This window comes from Dendrobates tinctorius, unplaced genomic scaffold (genome assembly GCF_039654945.1).
Source record: "Dendrobates tinctorius isolate UK_male_01 unplaced genomic scaffold, ASM3965494v1 ptg000048l, whole genome shotgun sequence".
In the NCBI taxonomy this organism is placed as follows: domain Eukaryota; kingdom Metazoa; phylum Chordata; class Amphibia; order Anura; family Dendrobatidae; genus Dendrobates; species Dendrobates tinctorius.
Window position 1 is genome coordinate 20,116,549 of NW_027361716.1, and position 14,054 is coordinate 20,130,602.

At 44.6% G+C, this 14,054-nt stretch overlaps 1 protein-coding gene and 2 pseudogenes across 2 annotated transcripts in view; 1 reads left to right on the forward strand and 2 right to left on the reverse strand.

Annotated features, from left to right (window-relative positions):
• Window positions 1-249: 249 nt before the first annotated feature.
• TCP11L1 (t-complex 11 like 1) overlaps window positions 250-14,054 on the forward strand; it is a 168,350-nt gene continuing 154,545 nt past the window's right edge. The window contains exons 1-2 of one of the 2 annotated variants that reach the window (XM_073576337.1): window positions 250-521; window positions 13,864-13,918. The gene's annotated coding sequence lies outside the window, so the exon portion shown is untranslated. The remainder of the gene's footprint in view (window positions 522-13,863; window positions 13,919-14,054) is intronic. The other variant, XR_012232402.1, reaches the window with a different exon arrangement.
• On the reverse strand, window positions 10,001-11,265 carry LOC141090272 (rac GTPase-activating protein 1 pseudogene; annotated as a pseudogene).
• On the reverse strand, window positions 11,197-12,209 carry LOC141090283 (rac GTPase-activating protein 1 pseudogene; annotated as a pseudogene).

Below are 14,054 nucleotides of genomic sequence, written 5' to 3' on the forward strand. Positions count from 1 at the left end.
AGGAAACAGCAATGCTGAATAACAGTCTACACTGCGTCACTAGATCCTTATACAGGTGGAGAATGAGGCCTCACTGTACAGGCAAAGACCTAGAACGAGGTCTGTGGAAAACGGATTTCTATTTAAAAAAAGAGCCGTTTAAAGAGCCGGCTCTTTATGGTGAGCGGAGCCGAATGAGCCGGATCACCAAAAAGAACGGAACTTGCCATCATTAGTCGCCTCCACACCGCGCTCAACAACAGCTGCAGAAACCCCGCCCCATACTCGCACAGGCCACACCTTTTCTCGTTCTGTCTCAGTTCCAGCATCAACCGGTAAACATTGTCTCAGGAAACTACATTTCCCATCAACCCCCGGAGCAACTTCCGGGAATTGCAGCGAATTGTATGGGCTGCTCCTAAAGGCTATGACTTGCAGCCTGCTCTGCGGGGAGCTCCGGGTTGTAGTGCCGGCCGTGCTGAGGGTTGACTCGCGCTTCCTGGCTCTTCTCACGGCTGCGGGGCCGGGTGTCCCCGGGGCAGGTGAGTCGCGTGACCCTGTGTCGCCTAGAGATGGGCAGGAGCCGCACGGCGGGGGCTGTGTGGTGTGGCCGCTGACAGGCTGTGTACAGCGCCCGCCCTGCTGACTCCTCACCTGTCCTTGTATGAATGAGAGCCGCTTTACAAGGGTTACTGACCGACCTGAAAGCCCCTCGGGGGCGCTGTTTATAAAATGGGGTCACTGCTGGGGATTTTACCACATACAGGTCCCATAACGTCACTGCAGAACGGAACAAATCCCTAAAAAAGGAAGTTTTGTAAATTTAATTTCCACAAATTACAAAGGACTGGCGCCATGGTGACTCCTACCAGAATCCGGGAGCACCGTGCAGATGGAAGGCTGCCACTGGGAAATGGCCTTTATCAGCTGGTCTGTGGTCTGACTGGGGTAAAGGGATGACAGTCATGTTACAAAAGTGCTATTAGATTTTTTTTTTTTTGACAAATTTCTGATATTTTTATAACTGCAGACAATATTGACACATTTATCATGAACATAAAGTACAATCGCAATCAGTGAGATCTCTGGAACGCTTCAGGAGATATTACCACATAACATGACACTGGTCAGAATTGTACAATTTCACCCGGTCACTAAGGGGTTGTGATACCCTGTGGCGTCAGTGCTGAGAGGAAATGAACTTTATTCCTCCTGGCAGCGTTCGACTGCCAGTCACAAGGGCGGCGCAGGCTCAGCCCCTGCGCTGTGTGTAGAGGGCGGCGCAGGCTCAGCCCCTGCGCTGTGTGTAGAGGGCGGCGCAGGCTCAGCCCCTGCGCTGTGTGTAGAGGGCGGCGCAGGCTCAGCCCCTGCGCTGTGTGTAGAGGGCGGCGCAGGCTCAGCCCCTGCGCTGTGTGTAGAGGGCGGCGCAGGCTCAGCCCCTGCGCTGTGTGTAGAGGGCGGCGCAGGCTCAGCCCCTGCGCTGTGTGTAGAGGGCGGCGCAGGCTCAGCCCCTGCGCTGTGTGTAGAGGGCGGCGCAGGCTCAGCCCCTGCGCTGTGTGTAGTGGGCGGCGCAGGCTCAGCCCCTGCGCTGTGTGTAGAGGGCGGCGCAGGCTCAGCCCCTGCGCTGTGTGTAGAGGGCGGCGCAGGCTCAGCCCCTGCGCTGTGTGTAGAGGGCGGCGCAGGCTCAGCCCCTGCGCTGTGTGTAGAGGGCGGCGCAGGCTCAGTCCCTGCGCTGTGTGTAGACGGCGGCGCAGGGGCAGGTTCACTCACTGCTCTGTGTTTGAGGCTGGAGTCACACTTAACGTATAAAAATATGATCAGTTTTCCACGGACGTGAATCGCAGAAATGTTCCCTGAACAGTGATCCGTATGTCGTCTGTGTGCAATGCGAGGATGAGATTTTCTCCATGTGACAGCTGTACAGCATCCGTACGAAAATCTCGACGGCTTGCAAAATGGACATAATGGATCCATGGCCTCAGATATTTGTGGGGAGAAAAAAAAAAAATTATATGTATTTTTTCAAACAGAGCTAGATAGCAGAGTAGCCAATAATTCAATTGTCGGCATCTGTAAAATCGTTACAGAACCCGACAGGATGTGAGACATGGTTTACATACAGTAAACCATTGATTGCGTATCCGTTTTTTTTTATATGTCCCTCACTAATGTTAGTTGTGTGTGTTAAATTAAAGGATCAATTCACAGAAAAAACTGGCGTGAGCTCCCACCCAATTTTCTCAGCCAGAGAGGGAAAGCCAGTAACTCAGGGCAGATATTGATAACCTGGAGAGGGACCATTGTTTTTGCCCCCCCTTTTGGCTACAAACATCTGCCCCCAGCCACCCCTAGAAAAGGCGCATCTGTAAGATACTCCAATTCGGTACTTACCCTCTCTCTTCCCATTGCCCTGTAGTGGGTGGCATATGGGTAGTAAGGGGTTAATGTCACCTTGCTATTGTACGGTGATACAGTGCCTTGTGAAAGTATTGGGCCCCCTGGAACTTTTCAACCTTTTCCCACATATCATGCTTCAAACATAAAGATAGCAAATGTAAATTTTTGGTGAAGAATCAACAACAAGTGGGACACAATTGTGAAGTTGAACAACATTTATTTTAAATTTTTGTGGAAATTCAGAAACTGAAAAGTGGGGCGTGCAATATTATTTGGCCCCTTTACGTTCAGTGCAGCAAACTCACTCCAGAAGTTCATTGTGTATCTCTGAATGATCCAATGTTGTCGTAAATGACTAATGATGATAAATATAATGCACCTGTGTGTAATCAAGTCTCCGTATACAGTTGTGGCCAAAAGTATTGACACCCCTGCAATTCTGTCAGATAATACTCAGTTTCTTCCCGAAAATGATTGCAAACACAAATTCTTTGGTATTATCTTCATTTAATTTGTCTTAAATGAAAAAACACAAAAAGAATTGTCCTAAAGCCAAATTGGATATAATTCCACACCAAACATAAAAAAGAGGGTGGACAAAAGTATTGTCACTGTTCGAAAAATCGTGATGCTTTCTCTAATTTGTGTAATTAACAGCACCTGTAACTTACCTGTGGCACCTAACAGGTGTTGGCAATAACTAAATGACACTTGCAGCAAGTTGACATGGATTAAAGTTGACTCAACCTCTGTCCTGTGTCCTTGTGTGAACTGTCTGAGGACTTGAGAAACCAAATTGTGAGGAAGCATGAGCAATCTCAAGGCTACAAGTCCATCTCCAAAGACCTGAATGTTCCTGTGTCTACCGTGCGCAGTGTCATCAAGAAGTTTAAAGCCCATGGCACTGTGGCTAACCTCCCTAGATGTGGACGGAAAAGAAAAATTGACGAGATTTCAACGCAAGATTGTGCGGATGTTGGATAAAGAACCTCGACTAACATCCAAACAAGTTCAAGCTGCCCTGCAGTCCGAGGGTACAACAGTGTCAACCCGTACTATCCGTCGGAGTCTGAATGAAAAGGGACTGTACGGTAGGAGACCCAGGAAGACCCCACTTCTTACCCCGAGACATAAAAAAGCCAGGCTGGAGTTTGCTAAAACTTACCTGAAAAGGCCTAAAACGTTTTGGAAGAATGTTCTCTGGTCAGATGAGACAAAAGTACAGCTTTTTGGGCAAAGGCATCAACATAGAGTTTACAGGAGAAAAAAAGAGGCATTCAAAGAAAAAAAACACGGTCCCTACAGTCAAACATGGTGGAGGTTCCCTGATGTTTTGGGGTTGCTTTGCTGCCTCTGGCACTGGACTGCTTGACCGTGTGCATGGCATTATGAAGTCTGAAGACTACCAACAAATTTTGCAGCATAATGTAGGGCCCAGTGTGAGAAAGCTGGGTCTCCCTCAGAGGTCATGGGTCTTCCAGCAGGACAATGACCCAAAACACACTTCAAAAAGCACTAGAAAACGGTTTGAGAGAAAGCACTGGAGACTTCTAAGGTGGCCAGCAATGAGTCCAGACCTGAATCCCACAGAACACCTGTGGAGAGATCTAAAAATGGCAGTTTGGAGAAGGCACCCTTCAAATATCAGGGACCTGGAACAGTTTGCCAAAGAAGAATGGTCTAAAATTCCAGCAGAGCGTTGTAAGAAACTCATTGATGGTTACCGGAAGCGGTTGGTCGCAGTTATTTTGGCTAAAAGTTGTGCAACCAAGTATTAGGCTGAGGGTGCCAATACTTTTGTCTGGCCCATTTTTGGAATTTTGTTTGAAATGATCAATGTTTTGCTTCATTCTCTTTTGTGTTTTTTCATTTAAGACAAATTAAATGAAGATAATATCAAAGAATTTGTGATCTGACAGAATTGCAGGGGTGTCAATACTTTTGGCCACAACTGTAAATGCACCTCCTCTGTGATGCTCTCTGTGCATCAAACAGAACGCTGAGACTATCATGAAGACCAAGGAACACAGCAGGCAGGTCCATGATACTGTTGTGGAGAAGTTTAAATCCGGATTTGGATACAAAATGATTTCCAAAACTTTAAACATCCCAAAGAGCACTGTGCAAGCGATCATATTGAAATGGAAGGAGTATCTTACCTCTGCAAATCTACCAAGACAAGGCCGTCCCTCTAAACTTTCATCTCAAACAAGGACAAGACTGATCAGAGATGCAGCCAAGAGGCCCATGATCACTCTGGATGAACTGCAGAGATCTACAGCTGAGGTGGGACAGTCTGTCCATAGGACAACAATCAGTCGTATACTGCACAAATCTGGCCTTATGGAAGAATGGCAAGAATAAAGCCATTTCTCAAAGATATCCATAAAAATTGTTGTTTACAGTTTGCAACAAGCCACCTGGGAGTGACACCAAACATGTGGAAGAAGGTGCTCTGGTCAGATGAAACCAAAATCGAAATTTTTGGCAACAATGCCAAACGATATGTTTGGGGTAAAGGCAACACAGCTCATCACCCTGAACACACCATCCCCACTGTCAAACATGGTGGCAGCATCATGGTTTGGGCCTGCTTTTCTTCAGCAGGGACAGGGAAGATGGTTAAAATTGATGGGAAGATGGATGGAGCCAAATACAGGACCATTCTTGAAGAAAACCTGTTGGAGTCTGCAAAAGACCTGAAACTGGGACGGAGATTTGTCTTCCAACAAGACAATGATCCCAAACATAAAGCAAAATCCACAATGGAATGGTTCACAAATAAACTTATCCAGGTGTTAGAATGGCCAAGTCAAAGTCCAGACCTGAATCCAATCGAGAATCTGTGTAAAGAGCTGAAAACTGCTGTTCACAAACGATCTCCATCAAACCTCACTGAGCTCGAGCTGTTTGCCAAGGAAGAATGGGCAAGAATTTCAGTCTCTCGATGTACAAAACTGAAAGAGACATACCCCAAGCGACTTGCAGCTGTAATCGCAGCAAAAGGTGGCGCAACAAAGTATTAAGTTATAGGGGCCGAATAATATTGCACGCCCCACTTTTCAGTTTTTGAATTTCCACAAAAATTTAAAATAACCAATAAATTTCGTTCAACTTCACAATTGTGTCCCACTTGTTGTTGATTCTTCACCAAAAATTTACATTTGGTATCTTTATGTTTGAAGTATGATATGGGGGAAAAAGGTTGAAAAGTTCCTGGGGGCCGCATACTTTCGCAAGGCACTGTGTTAAGCCTGGTTAATAATGGAGAGGTGTCTATAAGACATTTTTTTCCATCTTTATTACACTCCCAATCCAAACGAAGCCATCGTTCTGTAAAAAAAAATCCAAAATAAAAAGCAACAATATCCCATACCTGTCCGCCGTACAGTCAAGTCCCATGCCGCAATCCATCTGAAGGGGTTAAATAGTTTACAACCGGGAGCGGTGCTAATGCTAACAGAGGCAACTACCTGTACCCAGTGCCGGTGATTGATCGCTCCTGCCGGAGGCTCAGCTACTGCCTTTCAATAGAGCAGCAGTTTCTCTTCCTTTTGGCAGGGCGGGACTACTGGTGTCATGCTGATTGACAGCTGGTTTTCCCCAATTAGGCAGCAGAGAGCCAGCTATCAATCAGCATGACACCAGTAGTCCCACCCTGTCAACAAGAAAAGAAACTGCTGCTCTGTTGATGTGATATCAGCGGAAGTCTGTGACCGCTCTGTGCCAGCGGTGAACTGAGCATAACTGGCGGGTAGGTCGCAACTACCTGACTTTAAGGCTAAGTGCACACGTACCCGGAACTCTCGCAGAAATTACCGCGAGAATTCCGGAATTCCAGTCCGCGGGAAAATCGCATTTTAAATTCCCGCGGAAAAACTAGCATTTTGCAAGCGTAATTAGCTTGCAAAATGCTAGCGTTCTCCAAGCGATCTGTAGCATCGCTTGGAGAACTGATTGACAGGTTGGTCACACTCGTCAAACATAGTGTTTGACGAGTGTGACCAACTTTTTACTACTGAGGCCGCCTATGCGGCCTCAGTAGTAAAAGAATGTAAATAAAAAACCGTGTTATTCTCACCCTCCGACGTCCCGCGCATCCGTTCCCAGTAATCCTTTGCGAAAATGCCCGCGATGACGTCAGTTCTCGCGGGATCGCGACGTCTCGCGGTAATTCGCGATGACGTCGCGCGAATGACCGCGAGACTTCGATCCCGCGAGAACGGACGTCATCGCGAGCATTTTTGCAAAGGACTACTGGGAACGAGAGCGTGAAGAGAAGCGGGAAGGCTGCGCGGGACGTCGGAGGGTGAGAATAACAATATTTTTTATTTTAAATTCTATTTTTTTACAGGGATATGGTACCCAAAGCCCGGAGGACAGTCTTCTCTCCTCCGGACCATGGGTACCATCCGCAATTGTTCTGCTTACTTTCCGCATGGTGTACAGAGCCACATGCGGGAAATAAGTGGAACAATGCATTCCTATGGGTGCGGGATCGCCGAGATTCCGCAAATTAATGAGCATGCTGCGGTTTTTACCGCGAAGCGATTCCGCCGCGGTAAAAACCGCAGCATTAGCACAGCATTGCGGAATCCCATAGGAATGCATGGGATGCTTATTTTTCACGTTTTCGCGGCAAAATCGCGCGGTTAAAACCGCCGCGGAAACGCAAAAAAAACGCCACGTGTGAACACAGCCTTAGTGCTTAGACTCATTTATTTTATTATTTTAAGTCTCAGATATCCCCTTAAAGTATTTGCAGGGATGCCCAAACATCACAATCTTTCTTGAGCAGCAGCTGCAGCTTGTACCCCTTCCATTCAGATCTACACCATACAGTGACCCCAGTGTTGTGCTTGCTCCTTGCAAAACCTCCTGAGCTGAGACGTTCTGCGGTGGGTTTTTATTAGCCTGGGGTTCCAACCCTTCAAGTTACTGTGCCAGAATATGCTATGTTTTCGCCCATTTTCTTTCCTGTCTATGATCTGCAGAGCATTTCATGCTGTCACATTTTTATTTTCAACAGATGTGACCTAGAATGTTGGCATCCTTGAAATTGCTGCAGAAGATGTAAAAGTATTTTTCCCAGAAAATTATGTGTATAACAAACATTTGTAATTGCCATGTGAATTACCTTTGTGTGTATTGGAACAATGGGAAAAAAACCAAAACAAAAACAAGGCAAACTGGACATTTTTTCACACACAACCTCAAAAATGGGCAAAATTGTTGACACCTTTCCAAATTTGTGGGTAAACAGTTGTTTCAAACCTGTGATGCTCTTTCAAAGTCACCTGTGGCAAGTAACTGGTGAGGGCAATATTAAAAATCACATCTTAAACCAGATAATGGGGAGAAGATGACTCAATGTTTGCATTGTGTGTCCGTGTGTGCCACAATAAGCGTGGCGAATAGAAAAAGAGAACTATCTGAGGACTTGAGAATCAAAATTGTTGAACAATATCAACAATCTCAAGGTTACAAGTCCATCTCTAGAGATCTTGATGTTCCTTTGCCCATGGTGCACAACATAATCAAGACATTTACAACCCATGGCACTGTAGCTAATCTTCCTGGACATGAATGGCAGAGAAAAACTGATGAAAGGTTGCAATGCAGCATAGTTTGGATGGTGGATAAGTGGTCCTAATCAAATTCCAAACAAATTCAAGCTGTCCTGCAGGTTCTGCGTACATCGGTGTCTGCACAAACTATCTGTCAAAATTTGAATTAAATGAAACTCTGGCAGAAGGCCCCCCTGCTGGCACAGAGGCATAAAAAACCTAGACTGCAGTTTGCCTAAATGTGCATGAGTAAACAAAAATCCTTCTGGGAAAGTATCTTGTGGACAGATGAGACCAAGACAGAGCTTTTTTTTTTTTTTTTTTTTGGTAAAGCACATCATTCTACTGTTTACTGAAAACTGAATGTGACCTACGAAGAAAAGAATACCGTACCTACAGTCAAATATGGTGGAGGTTCAAAGATGTTTTGCAGGGTGCTTTGACTGTGTGTTATTCATCAAACAAAGTGCTAGAGAGTTTTGATGTGGCCAGCAATTAGTCCGGATCTAAATCCCATTGAACACCTGTGGAGACATCTTTAATATTGCTGTTGGGAGAAGGCACCCTTCAAATATGATAGACCTGTAGCAGTTGCAAAAGAAGAGTGGTCCAAAATTCCAGTTGATAAATGTAAAAAGCTTGTTGATGGTTACAGGAAGCAATTGCAGTTTATTATTCCACAGGGTGTGCAACCAAATATTAAAGTGAACCTGTCGGCACTTTTTTGGGCTACCAGCTAACAATATAAATTAATTTAGTGTCACCTATGCATTATGCAAGTACTTCTGTTACCCCCTGACTCCCCATGTATCATCCATAAATACCTTTTTTATTCCTCCCGCGCTGTATGGTAATGTGTTCAGTCCAATGGGCTTGTCTTCGTTTCCGTCTCTCCCCCTCCTCGCTTGCTCTACTTATTCCTTGCGGTGAATTTCGGCGATCGCGTAGAGTTTTTGCGCGTGCGCATTTGAAAGGCATCTCGCGTGTGCGCAGTATTTTTTGCCCAATCTGTGTGCAAAGCCGAAAAGCGGCATTGCACATGCCCCGGCAGGGAGCAAAGAAATGGCAGCAAAATACTTCCGGGCCATTGAAAGCATGTATGTATGCCAGCGCATGCGTAATACTGCTTTTCTGCTTTGCCCACAGTTTGGCAAAGCATACTGCGCACGCGCGAGATGCCATTTGAATGCACACACATGAAAACTGTACGGGATCTGTGAAATTCACAGCAAGGAAGACGTACAACAAACAGAGGAGGGGGGAGAGATGGACACTAAGTCACGCCCATCGAACCGGACAGAACAGAATACCATACAGCGCAGGAGGAATATATAAGGTATTTATGGATGATACATGGGGAGTCAGGGGTAACAGAAGTAGTTGTGTAATGCATGGGTGACACTAAATTAAATGATATTTTTAGCTGGTAGCACAAAAAAGTACTGACAGGTTCTCTTTAAGTTAAGGGTGACAACAATTTTTTGTCCAGCCCATTTTTGGTGTTTTGTGAGAAATTATGTCCAATTTGCCTTTTCCTTATGTTTTTTTTTTTTTTTTTTCCGTTTTTTTTTGTGGTGTTCCAATTACACACAAATTTATGTGTATAATGAAACGTGTAATTGCAACAATTTTCTGGGAGAAATACTTCATCTTCTGGAACAATTTCATGGGTGCCAACACTTTCGGCCATGACTGTATATGGTGTGTCTGTGATTGAGCATGGGGAGGTGGTATCGCAGGGTTGACAAATAGCATTAATATGGTGCAGTCACTCTTGATGTGCATTGCGCTGAGGCTGTAGCGTTCCATAGTAAGAAGAGGAGCAGTGTGCAGGCACCGCTGTCTATTCTAGTGTGCACAGGCCCCAAATAGTTGCTTTGAAAAATCTGCATTCAGTATATAGCAATAAAAGCAGACTTACAAGTAAAAACGTTAGTTGTGCATTATTACCTCTTGCATGTTACAGCATTGTAGAAATCTTGCATTATAACTATTAAAACCCACATTATATGTGATAAAATGTGCAATTTCATGTATATGTGTTGAATCTTGGTGGACTATTTCCGTAGTGGAGAGGCAAAGAAATTGCCCTGTTGAGCAATGCTGGTAACAGATTTACTCTGGCTTTCCAACTTCGGTGTACTCTTGCCAATAGTGGATCAACCTTTTTGGGACAGGGAACTTGTAGGAGTTTTGGTGATTTATTGCTCAGGGGTTGTCAGAGGCCCCAACATGCTAATTTTCTTTGTTTTCTACCATCATGATCTGATTCCAGAAATCTGCTGGTAGTGATATAATTTCACAACCTTGGGTTGCTGCTTTGTATCTTGTAGAACGGTCATGGGATCATGATCAGGGACTTCTTTTCCCACCAAAGTTGGGCCGATTGGTTGCTGATTACCCCCATCCTACAGGCTGGACTCTCAGCAACTCTTTGAAGTTAGATCATTAAGAAAGCTCATTGATTGCTTGATATATGGCAGTAATGCTGTTATCATCCACTATTTTGTCTGCTGTCATGAACGCTTTATTGAGGCCGAAGGTACAAAGAAGTGTCTCTTATAGGTTATGCAAAAAGTCCTTGATGAATCCACAGACCGCATGGCTGTCATCCACTTTACTTAACATTGGCATTGCACACTCTACCCTCTCAATAACTTCTCCTTTTAAGTCTTTTGTGGTACAATCACAGCCATAGATTCTGTATAAACCATTCTTACAAAGTCCTCGGTGTTCAATTTCACTGACACAGTAAAAGCACTAAGGCTATGTGCACACACTGCAGATTCACCTGCGGGTTTTTATCTGCAGAACTGCAGGCAAAATACCTGCGGTTTTGCCCTGCGGTTTGCCACCTGGACAATGGAATAGGTGGCAAACCGCAGCAGAATCCGCAGAAATAATTGACAAATAATTGTTTAAAACCGCAGCTTTTCCGCAGTTAAAAATCCACAGCATGTGCACAGCAGAATGTAAATCCCATAGAATAACATGTTATTGTACACTGTCTGCAGAACTGCTGCAGTTCTGCTGCGGCCAGAACCGCAGTAGAACCGCAGCAAAAACCGCAGCGTGTGCACACAGCCTAAGGGTGGAATCATTGGAGACTTAAATGGAACAAAATCTGCAAGTGTACCCCCTCCAATGTGGACTGGAGTGTTTCCAGAAGTCGACATACATGGAAGAGGGCAGCGATCGTGGTATTCTGGGTGAGCCACAACAGGGCAGTCCCGACATTTCAAAGAGAGTTTTCCAAATTTGATCCTTTTTCCACAGGGAACACAGGACTCTGGTTTAATAACTGTTTTTTAAATAAATTCATGAAGTCTCATTCTCTGATTCTGGGGAGTCCTGCACTTCTGTCTCATGTCACTCACCAAACTGTCTGCTCCACGGCTGTATCTGGGCAGTCCTACGGCTATGTGTATAGAACGGCACAGTCTCTATGGTTGAAACCGCTTCAGGAACACCGCCATTATTTGGAATAGTTACCGTTGTCTTCGTCACTATGGACTCCTTTTCTGATTCCACAGCCAACACAAATGAATGGGTCCTCTTTGATGGAACAGGAGGTCCTTCTCTTTGCTGTCTTGAGGAGCGTCGCTTTTCTCATTTCTTCAGTCTTTCATTTCTAACAATAGAAGAGGCCAGTCCAGTGAGTCCTCTGCATTGTCAAAGCTGATGTCTGAGAGGTTGGATCCAGATTCATCTATTGTAGATAGTCTTCTGGTCCCATTGCCATCTGTACACCACTTTGCTGTTCACTGAGCTGAATATTTCCCGATGTATCACACCTCAGCAACTCTCATCAACTGAATCTAATGGTCTAGTTTCTCGCAGCCTTCTACCGCCTCTTAATCTCTATGTCCACCTCATTGCAAGCATGTTTCAGCTTTACTTCAAGTGCACTCTGCTCAGTCTCTGTCTTAATTAGCAGCTCTCGCCTTTTTACCAGCTCTTGCTCAGTTTTCTGCCATTTTCTTTGGAAATCTTCAAAATTCCTAGCCAGCAGAATGAATTGTGGCACTATCCTCTCGTTCAGACCGTCCACCTGATGAATTAACTGCTCAAAATAATAGCGCAAGGTCAAGATTGAAGTCGCCATCGCCCGGCTGACTGCTTCCCGGTTATATCCGAGGACCGCAAATATGAAGCAGCACGTTTAGCCGATGACCTATCCGCCGCTCCCGGTCACTGCACTTCTACAAAGGCATGGAGCACTTCAGAGCCAACGTATTCTAGACAGGACAGGCGCTGGCAGTGTTATATAGATGACAGTCAGCACTGACAACATTGATTGGTGCTAGCTTTGATCACTTGTTTAACCCCTTAAGTGCCACTCTAAATCACTGTCAGTGCCATTTTACTTCTGCCATCTCGGTGGTGCTTGTGTTTTCGGGCAGTCATTAACCCCTTCATGATGAAGGACCCAGTTACTGCCAACTTTGTGCTCCTGTGAAGCATTGCATACCCTGATTTTCAGTATATGTTGCTGACTTCAATTGAATGATCACAGATTCGGAGCTATTAAAGGGAACCTGTTGCTTGACAAAAAAACTATATTGACCTGTGGCTATGGGGTTAATCTGAAGGTGTTGTGAAATCTGCCCAGTGGCTGCAATTAGATCCCCGTTGATGGGGTAAAAATTAACTTTATTTACTCCAGTAGTGATCGGGCTTCAGTTATAGGGGAGGCGCAGGTGTGGCTTTGGCCACCTCTCTGTGTGTAGAGAGCGGCTGCTGTAACTGTGCCCCCAGCACCGACTGACATCAGACTCCGCATTAGGGCCGACTGTCAGTCAGTGTCAGGAGCACAGTTACAGCAGCCGCTGTCTATACACAGAGCAGTGAATGAAACTGTGCCGGCTCTGCCCCTGTGAGTGGAACCTGAACTCTACTGGAGGAAATAATTTTCCTCCCGTCAACGGTAATGTAACTATAAGTGCGGGCGCTAGGCAGGTTCACAATGCTATTAACCTGCAGAGTAACCCCATATTGTCAGGTTAATAGCGTTTTTTCAGGTGACAGGTTCTCTTTAAGGAGGCTAATAAAATGAAATGTAAAAACTGTAATATAACTTCTAATCACCCACCTTTCATCTAGTTAATCATCTGGAAACTAATAGAATTAGAAAACTCGTTAGTGCTGTTTGTAAAAGTTGCCTTGAAGGAAAGAAAAGATCGAAATTCTAAAACTGCTATTGTTTGGTTCATTCCTTCATACCCCTCCCCTCGTTTTTCAGTACATTAAATAGTTAACTTGATGGTGTCATTAAAAAAACTACAACTTGTCCTAGAAAAATAAACCTTAATATGACTGACTGAAAAAGGAAAAAGCTATTACTTTTGGAAGAAGAGGAAAAAGGCAAAAACTCAAATAAAAATTTGGTTGTGTCCCTAAGGGGTTAAAAAAAAATTCCACTTAGACATTTTTAAAAGTGTCCAATTTCCAAGAAGATTGAAATGATGTAGGATTGCTAGTCCTGCATAAGATGGCTGCTACTTTGTTTTCTGAGCCGTGCTTTGTGTGCTCAGAACATCAGTCACCCTTTACTAGCTGAGTTGTGCTCTCCACTAACACCGTTGGAGCACATAGTAATGAATGAGAAGGCACGCATGCGGAGTACGAGTGCCGTGTGCATAGGGATGTGTCGGAGGAGGACACAGTGTACTCTCCGGTCACATGGGTGTTCATTATGACATGCAAATGTATGCAGGAGGAGGCACAGAAGTGCAGGGATCTTCTGGGATTTTGAGTAAACTTTTTTTTTTTAAAAGTTCTCTTATGGGAGAGCTAAAAATCATAAATGTAAAGTGTAAATTTATGAAGTATTTTGTAGTGTAACCTCTTTTCCAGCCATATAGCTATTCAATTTGTTGGTATATTAACTCGTGTTTCAATTCATATATTTGTATTTCAGCAACATTTTGGTGACTACATCTTTTGAAAAGAGAAGCCCACTACATTGAGAGAAGGTAAATAGACCATCTAATTCCGGGGTATAGTCTGACATTATTGGAATTGATGAATGATGAAAATCATAAAAGCTCACAAAAAGAACAAGTCTAGCCATATTAGTGAATGCAACGTGTGGTGGAAAAACTAACACCT